At 50.5% G+C, this 10,734-nt stretch overlaps 2 pseudogenes; one reads left to right on the top strand and one right to left on the bottom strand.

Annotated features, from left to right (window-relative positions):
* The first annotated feature begins 569 nt into the window (after positions 1 to 569).
* On the top strand, positions 570 to 1,677 carry LOC107508059 (annotated as a pseudogene).
* A 6,511-nt stretch (positions 1,678 to 8,188) lies between these two features.
* LOC107507531 lies at positions 8,189 to 9,022 on the bottom strand (annotated as a pseudogene).
* Between the last annotated feature and the right edge of the window lie 1,712 nt (positions 9,023 to 10,734).

Consider the following 10,734-nt stretch of genomic DNA (forward strand, 5'->3'; position numbering starts at 1 on the left):
AACCCTTCATTGACCCCTCGTTGACCCATGCGAGGCTCTGAACGTGCAATGAGATGTGAGGCCCCACAATTCCTTCTGTTGAGTCTCAGGGGTATGTGTACCACTTCTCAATGACTTGCCTCAGGCCAGCAGGGGACAAGAGGCCAGGCCCTGGTGGGGGAAACATGGGCACCCTGAATGAGCAAGGAGAGGACTACCTTCCCGGAAGAGTCTGGGGCCCCAGGCTTTGCTGGACATCTGTTTTGTTTTGTCTTGCGGGGGCTTCTGGTTCCAGTAGGTGCAGGACTTGGTCTGATGAGGTACGTGTTCTGATGGCACATAGCAGAGGCAGGTCAGGAGTGCCAGGAATTAAGGTGAGGTGGCCGCTCTGAATGTGTACCCAGTGAGACCCCCACCCTTTAAGAAAAGAGATTGCACAGTCTCCAAATATACCCACCGTGCTGTCAGCCCATGAGCATGGACTGTGCCAGCTGCACCCTGAAGAGCCAGGTCACTTGTTGCTTCAGGTTCTTAGAGCAGATGCCCAAACAGGAGACTGCTGTAAGGCCCGAGAGCACCCTAAAGAGGAGACCTGTGAGTCGCCTTTCTCAGAGCCGCCTGAGGTGCATTTCTCAGGTGAGGTCGCTGACACTCTCTTTCTCCCCCAGGCGTGGGTCACCACCCAACACCATCCACCCACACTCCTGTCGCTGTCTCATCAAGAGTCACCATGTCTATCAGTCAGATGAATGAGCTCTCCAAGCAGGGGGAAGATGATGTGGATCCAAGAGAGAGACAGGGCTTAGTGGAAGAGCAGCTGCTTGGGGTTGAGGAGGAAGAGGCTGTATCCTTCTCTTCCTCCTTATCTTCCTCTTCCTCTGTGCTGTCAGATAGCCCAGAGGAAGTTGCTGCTGATGTGGCATCTAGTCCCCCCCAGGGCCCGGAGAGTGCCTGTCCTTCCCCCACTGCCAGGGAGGCCGTTCCATTGAGCCAAATGAAGAAAGAGTGCCCCAGTAACAAAGATGAGGGGGGAGGAGCACCAGGGAGGACTCTGAAGATACCAAGTCCTCCCAGAAGGAGGCACTGCGTTTGAAGATGGTTGACCTGGTGGCGTTCCTTCTCCTAAAGTATCGCACAAAGGAGCCAACCACCAAGTCAGAGATGCTGAGTCATGTCATTAAGGAGCACCAGGACCACTTCCCTGAGATCTTCAGCCAAGCCTCGCGGTGCCTGAGGCTGCTCTTTGGCATTGAGGTGAAGGAAGTCGACCCCAGCAACGACATTTATTTCCTGGGTACCACTCTGGGCCTCACCTATGATGGTGGGCACTGCTTGCCCAAGACAGGGCTCCTGGTCACTCTCCTGTGCTTGATCCTCCTGGAGGGCGACTGTGCCCCTGAGGAGGAAGTCTAGAAATCCCTGAATGTCATGGGGCTGTATGATGGCAGGGGGCATTGCATCTACGGGGAGCCCAGGGAGCTCATCACCAGTGTTTGGGTGCGGGAACAGTATGTGGTGTACCGGCAGGTCGCCAACAGCGATCCTACTCGCTACGAGTTCCTGTGGGGTCCCAGGGCCCATGCTGAAATCAGCAAGCCGAAGGTCCTAGAGTATTTGCACAATCTCAAAAGTAAGAATCCCAGTTTCTTCTCAACTCTGTTTGAAGAGGCTTTGAGTGACGAGGAAGAAGAAGCCTGAGCCACACTTGCAGAGAGGCACATTTCAGACTCACATCCAGCATCTTCACCTTCTGGGCATGGAGTGAGGCCTATTTTTCACTCCGCGTATGAGGAGAGAGCCGCTAGTGCCAGGGAAAATTATAGTGAAAATTGTAGTATTATCTTTGACTCCTGTGATGATTTAAATATTCATCTTCCTTACCTATAAGAATTTTTCAATTTTCATTTCTTTTAATACAGGGTTGAAAATCAGTAGCATCTAAGTTTGTGTGTGACATTGACCATACATATATTATTACTAACCTGTTCAAGAGTGAGAGTTTTGCTATTGTGTAACATAAATTGGGACACCCTCCATCCTAGTTTGTGAGCCTGAAATAGATCAATGACATTGGAACAGGATTTCCAAGGAAATCCGTGGTGGTCAAGAAGTACAGAAATAAAAGTCAAACTTTGTTAATTCCTGCATCTTATCTTTTCTCGTCTGTCATTGTATGAAACATTTGCATATAGCTGCATTTGCTTAGTTCATTCAAGAAAGTGGGAAGCATTTCATGAGAATAAAGAAGATGCCGGCTCAGGGGTTCACTTATTCCCCACACGTTCACTGAGCCCCTGTCCTCTGGAAGGCCCTGTGCTAGTGGTGAGGAGACTAGGATAAGCAGGAGAGACCCACACACAGAACGATTGTGTAGGGACTGCAGTCATATAGGAAGGTGCTGAAGTGTCCCCTAAGTCCTCTAGAACAAGTCAAAGAAGGGGAGATGAGGTAGGCTTCCAGGGGAGAGCACTCCACTGTAAATGGACTGAGCCAGCGCAGTTTGGGGCTTTTGAGATACTGCGCATTTCTCATGGGTGGTTGTTCATAATGAAACTGAGAAGTGGCATCTGCCAGACTGGACAGATGGTATGTCTTGGTTTTGAGAGGAGTGTCTGAAATGGAGTTGCTCTGAGAAGTGCCTTTGGATCATGGAGAAACGTCCACCTGTAACAGGCAGCTAGCATCCTGCAGATTTCTCCCAGCACATTTGACCACTGAGAACAACGTGTTTTATCCCCATGGTCTTCAAGGATTTCCTGAGAAATCAGGGTCCCTGTCCTTGAGGGAATGAGTTAATGGATGGGCACTCTTCCCTGAGTGGCTGGTGCACTGGGACTCAGGCATGGTCGTGCTCCCCTGAAAAGCCTCATTCCACAGCTTTCCCGGAACTCTAGCCTCCTTGACAAAGACCCGACCTTCTGCCTCGCTTGCCCTCCTGTGTGGAAAATATCCCTGGTAGCTGTCCGGGGACTCTGGGAGCAAGTAAATGGTCCCGGATCTTCATCGTCCTTGGTCCCTGAGTTGTGGGTGGGAATAGAAATTGGGCTGGGTCGGGGGTAGTATGAAGGGTGTGATGCCAAGGAATGTCCACAAGGCAGAATCAGAGGCAAAGCCATGTTTGTCCTGCGCTGAGACACGTTCTGTCCTACAAGGCCCCAGGCCCTCACCCAGTGTGGATGCATGAGAGTCACTGGTCCGGAGGCACTGTGCTGTAAACTGCTGGCCAGCCCTGTGCCTGACGTCCAGCCTGCCTAGCAGCTTGAGCCACAGGACAACATCGGGCCATGCAGCCAGTTGGAAGGGAAGCGATCAGACTGCACAGGTAAATGGAAGCATTAGGACCATGCCAGAAACTAGAGCAGCTTCTGAGATCCACACCTCCATTACCCACACCCTAGTGGAATCTTCTCTACCCTCACACAGCATGGTGAAAGACCTCTTCTTCTCCAGGGCCCTGGTCTTCAGCTCAGGTCAGAAGGGGTCCTGATGGCGCTGGCAGAGGTCACGTGGGAGGGTCAGGTCAAGTGTCAGACACTCGCAGACCTAGCTGCGTGGCTTCATGGGGTCTGTAAATCATGGGGCCTGAGGCGTCAGGCATTAGGTCACCAAAGAAGACAGACAGCTGGAAGCCCCTTGATTGTGGGGGAGGCGCCCAGACCAGTGCAGGGCCAGGGCGCTGTACCATACGCAGCTCTGTTTGGCGGAGATTCTACTGCTCCAAAGTTGAGAAAATCATGTGAACTCTCCATGTCTCAATTTCTTAACCTACAACATGGGCACAGTAATAGTTGAAGTTCAGAGAGTTGACGAGTGTATACGGGACGTGACCTGGGTGCAGAATGCATGTCCCCACTGAGTGGTGAGTAGGCACGGCTAGTGCCGCTGCGTGTCGGAGACGTGCCTTCCCCAGAGGGTGAAGATTCTGAAGCAGTATACGCATTCGGATCCCGGTGCACACTGACTGATGTGGTTTATCTTTCCTACTCTATGTGTTATAGAGGATGATCCATTTCACGTGACAGGATTATGCAAACATGGTATAAGTTGTTGTCCCCCTGACTGGGGTGAGGTTCAGGGCTCCTGCACCAGGGCAGGCAGAATACATTGAGCTGTGGGAGTTTGCCCTGGGGAAGGTGCCCAGACTTCCTCAAGTCCCATCACTCACTTGGAAGCCCACACTTCTAAGCTCTACAGGGAACTGTTGCCCCAGTGGTGTACTGAATACCTAGGGAAACATCCTGCACCACACCTGGCCTTTGGCCTCCCAGGGGCATGTTTCCTGGGAAGCTGGGGCCACAGTACGAATTTTCCCCATCAAGGCTTGAAATTGGAGGGTCTGCCCTCCATGTGGTTATTTTGGAGTCATCCTTGCTCACACAACCTCTTTAAAGGTGCAAAGCACCTTGACTTACTCATCGCCAAGTCCAAACCTCTTTTTACCTATAATATTTCAATTACCTCTTTTGCATTTCCTCCAGAGAGCAGCCAGAAGAGGGATTATGTGCCCAAGGCGGTGATTTCACATGCATATTGAGTAGGGAGCTGCTCCTGGATGTTTGCATAAGACCGGAAAATGTTAGGCAGCCTGGCTGTGTCTTTTCCCAGATCGACCCTAGCGATCCCCAGGCCTTGTGATGTCACTCGATGATGTCTTTTGACAGCCAGGAACAGGATCAGTGCTTCAATGATCTGGAAGCATCTGATAGGCACAGGGGAGTGTCAGTGCCCACAGATAATGTCTGTAGCTACCAGAACCTTCTAAAGGAAAGATCATAGGGTAGGAAGAAATGTTTCTTTAAAGGATCTCGGGATGATATGACTTTTGCCCTCTTTTCATGAGTGCTCCGTGAGGAAAACTGTGTGCCTCCTGAGTGCTCCGTGAGGAAAACTGTGTGCCTCCTGAGTGCTCCATGAGGAAAACTGTGTGCCAGGCTGCGTGGATGCAGGTAGGTGACAGGCTCCTGAGCCTCCTGAGCTGAGTCCTCAGGTCGCAGAGGCCTGAGGAGACTGACCATCTGCCCAACTGCAAGTAGGCCCAGGGATGGCGGAGCTGTGAGTCCATGGAGCCAGCGCCAAGTGGTCTTCCTAGCCAAGTCCTGGCATTGGGCACTCCTTCCCCTCTGGTTTATGCCAAAAGGCTTTGTGCAGACAAATGACACCATCACACTTCTGTTCTGAAAAGACAACTTGGGAGACCTACATGCCGGGCTCCAGTTGGAGGCAGGCCCGCCATAGGGGCTGCTGCCTTTGTCTTGAGATGAAATAGGACGCTGAATTAGACCTCGGCCTGGGTTGGGAGAGGACGTCCAGAGTGTGGAGGCATTAATGAGGAAGGTACGGCCTGATTTGTGGAGGAATCAGCTTTGGAGGCTTAGGGTGAGCAAAGAGCCGAAGATAAGTCAGGAAGGTTTTGCTTCAAGCCACCTCATTCTGTGTGCTTGTCTTTGCTTTATATTTTGCTTTATTTAAGCATACCCATCACCCTGCAAAGGCCTCATGTGTCCCTTTAATTTAATAAATTTCAGTGGACTCTATGTTGAACAGTTTTGTAGTTATGGAAAATTTGCCATTCTTATACAGAGCATCCCCATGTACCCCACACCCAGTTGGCCCTATTATTAACAGCTAACATTAGTGTGTTGCATGTGTTAGAACTGATGGGCTAATATGGAAGAATTATAAACTAAAGTACATGCTGTATTCAGATTTCCTGTTTCCTTTTGAAACCTGATGTCTTTTTCCCCCTCTTTTTCTGTTCCAGCATCCAGTCCAGCATCCCACATTACATTGAGTTGCCATGTCTTCTTAATAACCTCTTGGCTGTGAGAGTGTCTCAGACACTCTTTGTGTTTGATGACCTTGACCACGTTCAGCAGTACTGGTCAGGTGCCTTGTAGGGTGTCCGTGGCCTGAGGTTTGTCTGATGAGTTTCCCATACTGAAATTGGGGCTCCATGGTTATGAGAGGAGGGCCTCAGAGGTAAAGACAATGTTCATCAGATTACATGAAGGACACGCACATGTCATGAACAGGGCTTATCACTGTTGATGCTGACCTCGATCGTGTGGTAGAGGTAGAGTTTGTTAGGTTTCCCCGCCTAAGGTGGCTCTTTTCTTTGTCCTTTTCACATTTTCCTGTTTGTAAGGCAGTTGCTCTTTGCCCTCACTTCCTTCAGGCTTCCAGAACAGTAGTCAGTGGATGTGACATCTGACAGCATTTTTGGTATCCACTACAGCTTCCTTTAGGGGTAGAGTTCAGTTATGAAGGGAAAGGCCTAAAGTCTTTCCTCTGGTCCTCACCTTTTCCCAGCTAGTCCCCACCCTCTTCTTCCTGAGTGTCTGCCCATCAGCCCAAAGCAATGATTCCCAGTGTTCCCTGAGAAGGCGTGTGGGAATTCCCATTCGGACATCCCTGCCTAGACTCCCAGAGATGACCGTAGCTCCAAGAGAGATATTCTGCAATCCCTTCTGCTCTGCAGCTGGTGGACCCCTCAGTCCTCACTCCGAGGGTCCTCACACACTGGCAGAGGAAACAGCTTTCCCAGGAGAGATGCTAGAGGGTCATCTGCAGCACCCGAGAGCATGGAAGAGGGTCAGAGGAGAAACCCTCCTTCTCATGCTATCTGTTTACCAGACTGAGCTTTTGCAAGGAGTGTATTCTAAAGCTTTACTTTTACTGAAGACCCTGAGCAGCAGCAGGGAGTTGGGGATGTCCTGAGGCTTTGAGGTTATCTCCATAGCAGTGTTTCCCAAAGCCCCAAATGGCCACGGCTCAGGCTAGTTACACCTGAGTGCTCTCCCCCGGAGCCCCAATAACTCTGCCCTTATTTTGCTTATTCTGTAGGACTTAGGGGTGACCTCACCACCTTCCTTGTATGACTGCAAGTCCTTTATGATCATTCTATGCACAAATGTGTCCACCTTATTCCAGTGTCCTTGAAGAAGTCTCTGATACAAAGAAACCCTGTCTGGAAGACTGACACAAGGAAAGTGAAATAAAGGATTTATGTCGGGGTAGAATATAGTGTTGATTCAAGAATAGCCCCTCCAGGTACTCAGAAGATAGAAAGGGCTTCCTGGTCCTCAGCCCCAAGGAACACAATGAACAAAGGACTCTGTGGGCAATGTCTGCTCCCAAGGACATTTCTGCTCTTCCCATGGGTACTGTATGCTTCTCAGGCATTCCCTCAGACGTTACCTTCCTGTTCCACTTGAGAAGGTGGCTGGTCTTCCGTTCTTAAAATCACTATCTGCTCCTGTAATCAAGCAGCACATTTCATTCCCCTTGCTTGATAAGGCAGTTACTCTCCTGATGAGCTAATTTTGCCAAGAAGCAAGGTCACAGGATGATGCTACAGCTGATTCGAGGACTAGACACATGGTTCCTCTCGACTCCCCTTCAAGGTGGCCTAGGAAACAAGCCCTGGTTGAAAAGACAAGCTAGATGGCATTGGCCATCCCCACTTCCTCAGTTTCTGTGACTGCTGCTTTCCTTATATGATTGAGCCTCGCAAAGCCTTCGGGGAGCCAGGCTTTTGGAGTGAGAGCCAATGTGTCTATGGGGGTTGCGACCCTCTAATGAACGCATTTTCTATTTATCCAAACTCCTGAGTCGGTCAGTTAGCTGTGAGTGGTGCAGGTCACATGAGCCCCAGACTCAGTTTCCCTCCTATTTCATCCCCACCACTAACACGGGGCCTTTTAGAAGAGAGCCTCAGTAAACTGAGTAGAGATGTTCTACATTCAGATAGAATGTCTCCAAGTTTCTGAAATGAACCAAGAAATCTCAGGTACACATATAGAATTTATTTCATAAAATGACAGACGAAAAGGGATAAACAGCAAGAATTAACAAAATTTTACTTCATGTCTCTAATTCTTGACTACCTCTGTTGTACTGCTAAGTTCTTTCACATTTCCAAGGAAATCCTGTTCCAATGCCATGGGATCTTGTTCAGGATCACAAAATAGGATGGAAGGTGTCCCAGTGTGTGTCACACAAAAACAAACCTCTCATTCTTCAAGTAGTTAGTGAAAATACCTGTATGGTCTACATCATGCACAAATAGATTCTGAAGGTTATTAAACCTTCTATAAAGAGGAACAGTTGAAAAGTTCCTATAGCAAAGAAAAGAACAATATCTCAGTCATCACAGAAATCTAAATATGTGATGGCCCCTATTTCTGTATCTATAACGCTGATGGCTCTCTCCTGAAACACAGAGAAATTGGCCTCACTTCACGCCCAGCAGGAAAAAATACTGTGTGTGGGCCTGAAACACACCTGGCTTCAACTGTGATTCAGGCTCCCACTTCCTCATTGCTCTCAACCTCTTCACACAGGGATGGGAGGGAACTGGCATCCCTTGTATAGACTTTGAGCAAATGCCTCATGACCTTCAGCTTGCTGGTTTCAGTGCAGTCCCTGGGAACCCACAGGAACTCTCAGAGAGCAGGACAGCTGTTGGTAACCTACCAGTACACTACATATTGTTCATGCACCCAAGTGTTGGTGATGAGCTCCCTAGGCTCCCCCATAGATGTAATGCACCCTCCCAGTATACACCTCCATGTCATCCAATGTTTCCCATATGCCCTCCTCGAGGGCACAGTCACCCTCCAGGAAGATCAAGATGAGCAGCATGACCAGGAGGCCGGTCTTGGGCATGCTGTGCCATTCGCTCACTGTTCCATTATAGGTGAGGCCCAGGGTGGTGGACAGGACATAGGAGCGGTCTCTGGCATCCACTTTCTTCATATCGATGCCAAAGACCAGCTGCAGGGATTCAGAGGCTAGGCCGAAGATCATAAGGAAGTAGTCTCAGTACTCTCTGATGATCCAACTCAGAGCATTTGTGCCTTTGCAGTTAGCTTCTTGATGCAATACTTCAGGAGTAGGAATTCCACCAGATAAGTTATCTTCAAATTTAGGGTGTCTTGAAACGAGAACTCGGCATCTTCAGAGTCCTCACTGCTGCTTGGTCCATTGTCATTTTGGCTGCTGGAGCCCCATCTTCGGACTGGCTCCATAGAGAGGTAGCCATAGCAGGGGAGAAGGACAGGCACCCTCGGGCTCTGGGGAGCACTCTATGTCATAGCACCACCCACCTCCTCCAGGATGTTGGGGAATAGGACAGAAGGGGTGGAAGATATGGGTGAGGAAGACAGGAAGGCCATAGCCCCCTCCGTCACCTCAGCTCTGAACAGCTGCAACTCCACCAGGTGGTGCCTCTCTCTTGGGTCCTGATGGCTTCCCCAAGCTTGGGGAGCTCATATCTGACTGAGAGGCACGGTGACTGGTGTCAGGATGCAACAAGAGTGGGGGCAAGGGGTGGCTGATAGGGACCCACCGGCCTAGGGAGAGACTTACTGTCCACGGCCTCAGTTGAGAAACGAACCATAGGCATCTGTGAAAAAGGTACCTTACACATGTCCTCTTTAAGGGTACTCTTGGGCTCACAGGGATCTCACCTCGACAGCCTTTCCCATAAGATCCTGAGGAAGAAGTGAGACAGCTCCTCAGGGTGCAGCCAGCACAGTCTGAGGATCAGGCACTGACAGTGTGGTCAGAGCAGGAGGCATCGGGTGCTGTGAGATCGTGTCTGTTCTGTTTGGGTGACCCGCTCCATGCTAACTCAGCGTCCTCACCTGTCCTTGACAGGGCCTGATGAGCCCCCTCTGCTGGCCTGACACAAAACACGCAGAAGAAGGCCAAATACCCCTGGAACTGCCCAGGAAATTGTGTAATGGCCCCTCATCTGGCCACACCTTCCCAGGGTCTACCATGTGTCACCAGGGACACCAGTGTGTCACTATACTCCATTAGTTCCATCTGTCCTGGGATGGGGTGGTTTGCGCAGTCATCATCTTGCCACTTTGCTGTGACTGGGACGACTCCATCTGTTGACCTGAGGGCACCTTCCTTAAGCTTCATCTCCATAAGACACTACAAGAGGAAGTGAGGGGAGCCATCCACCCACCGATACCAGGTCTTCCCATCCATGAAGAAAAGGGCTCGGCAGGCCAAGGCTCATGTGACCTGTTGTGGGGCACTCACTCAGACATCACTGTGACGCCTGCCTGGGCCTGGGAACCAGCACCAGCTGACCTGGTCAAGAATCTCAGACCAAGGCCCTCACCTCCTTGAAATCACCCTTCTAAAAATTAGGAAGGGTTCAACCTGACAGCACTCCAGGATTTTCCAGGACTGACAGTGGGGGCAGACTGGAATTCTGTGGGGCCACCTTTAATTCTCCAGATTGGGTTACACTCCCTCTTTCCCTCATGTCCTCACCTTGACTCCTAGTGGTATCTGGGCTCTCCCAACTTGTGACCTGAGGCCCTCTTCCTTATACCAAGACCTCAGTCATTCTCAGACCCAAACAGGGAAGTGGAGAAATGCCACACGGGGAGAAACTCGACATGGGGTCTCCCAGGGGCAAACAGTGGGACTGGTCTTCTGTTGGTTCTCTTCTGCTCTGGGTATCGAATATCCCTCACTCCTCACTGAGGATCCTCACTTTGCTCCCACAAGGACCTAGGCCCATACTTCTGAAGACCTGAGGCCAGGCTCCTTTCCATCGAGTCCCCAGGCTTTCTGAGACGTGGATGCGCAAGTCAAGAAATGCATATGTGGTCATCTGACCATGGGGCCTCGCATCGCTGACAGCATCAGCAAACTCTGTGGGGCCTCCTCTATCTTCCATCACATTCCTCACCTTGAGCCCTCATAGGTCCCGGGATCCTCCCTTAGCTG

The sequence above is a fragment of the Rousettus aegyptiacus genome, unplaced genomic scaffold, assembly GCF_014176215.1.
Source record: "Rousettus aegyptiacus isolate mRouAeg1 unplaced genomic scaffold, mRouAeg1.p scaffold_m13_p_24, whole genome shotgun sequence".
NCBI lineage: Eukaryota > Metazoa > Chordata > Mammalia > Chiroptera > Pteropodidae > Rousettus > Rousettus aegyptiacus.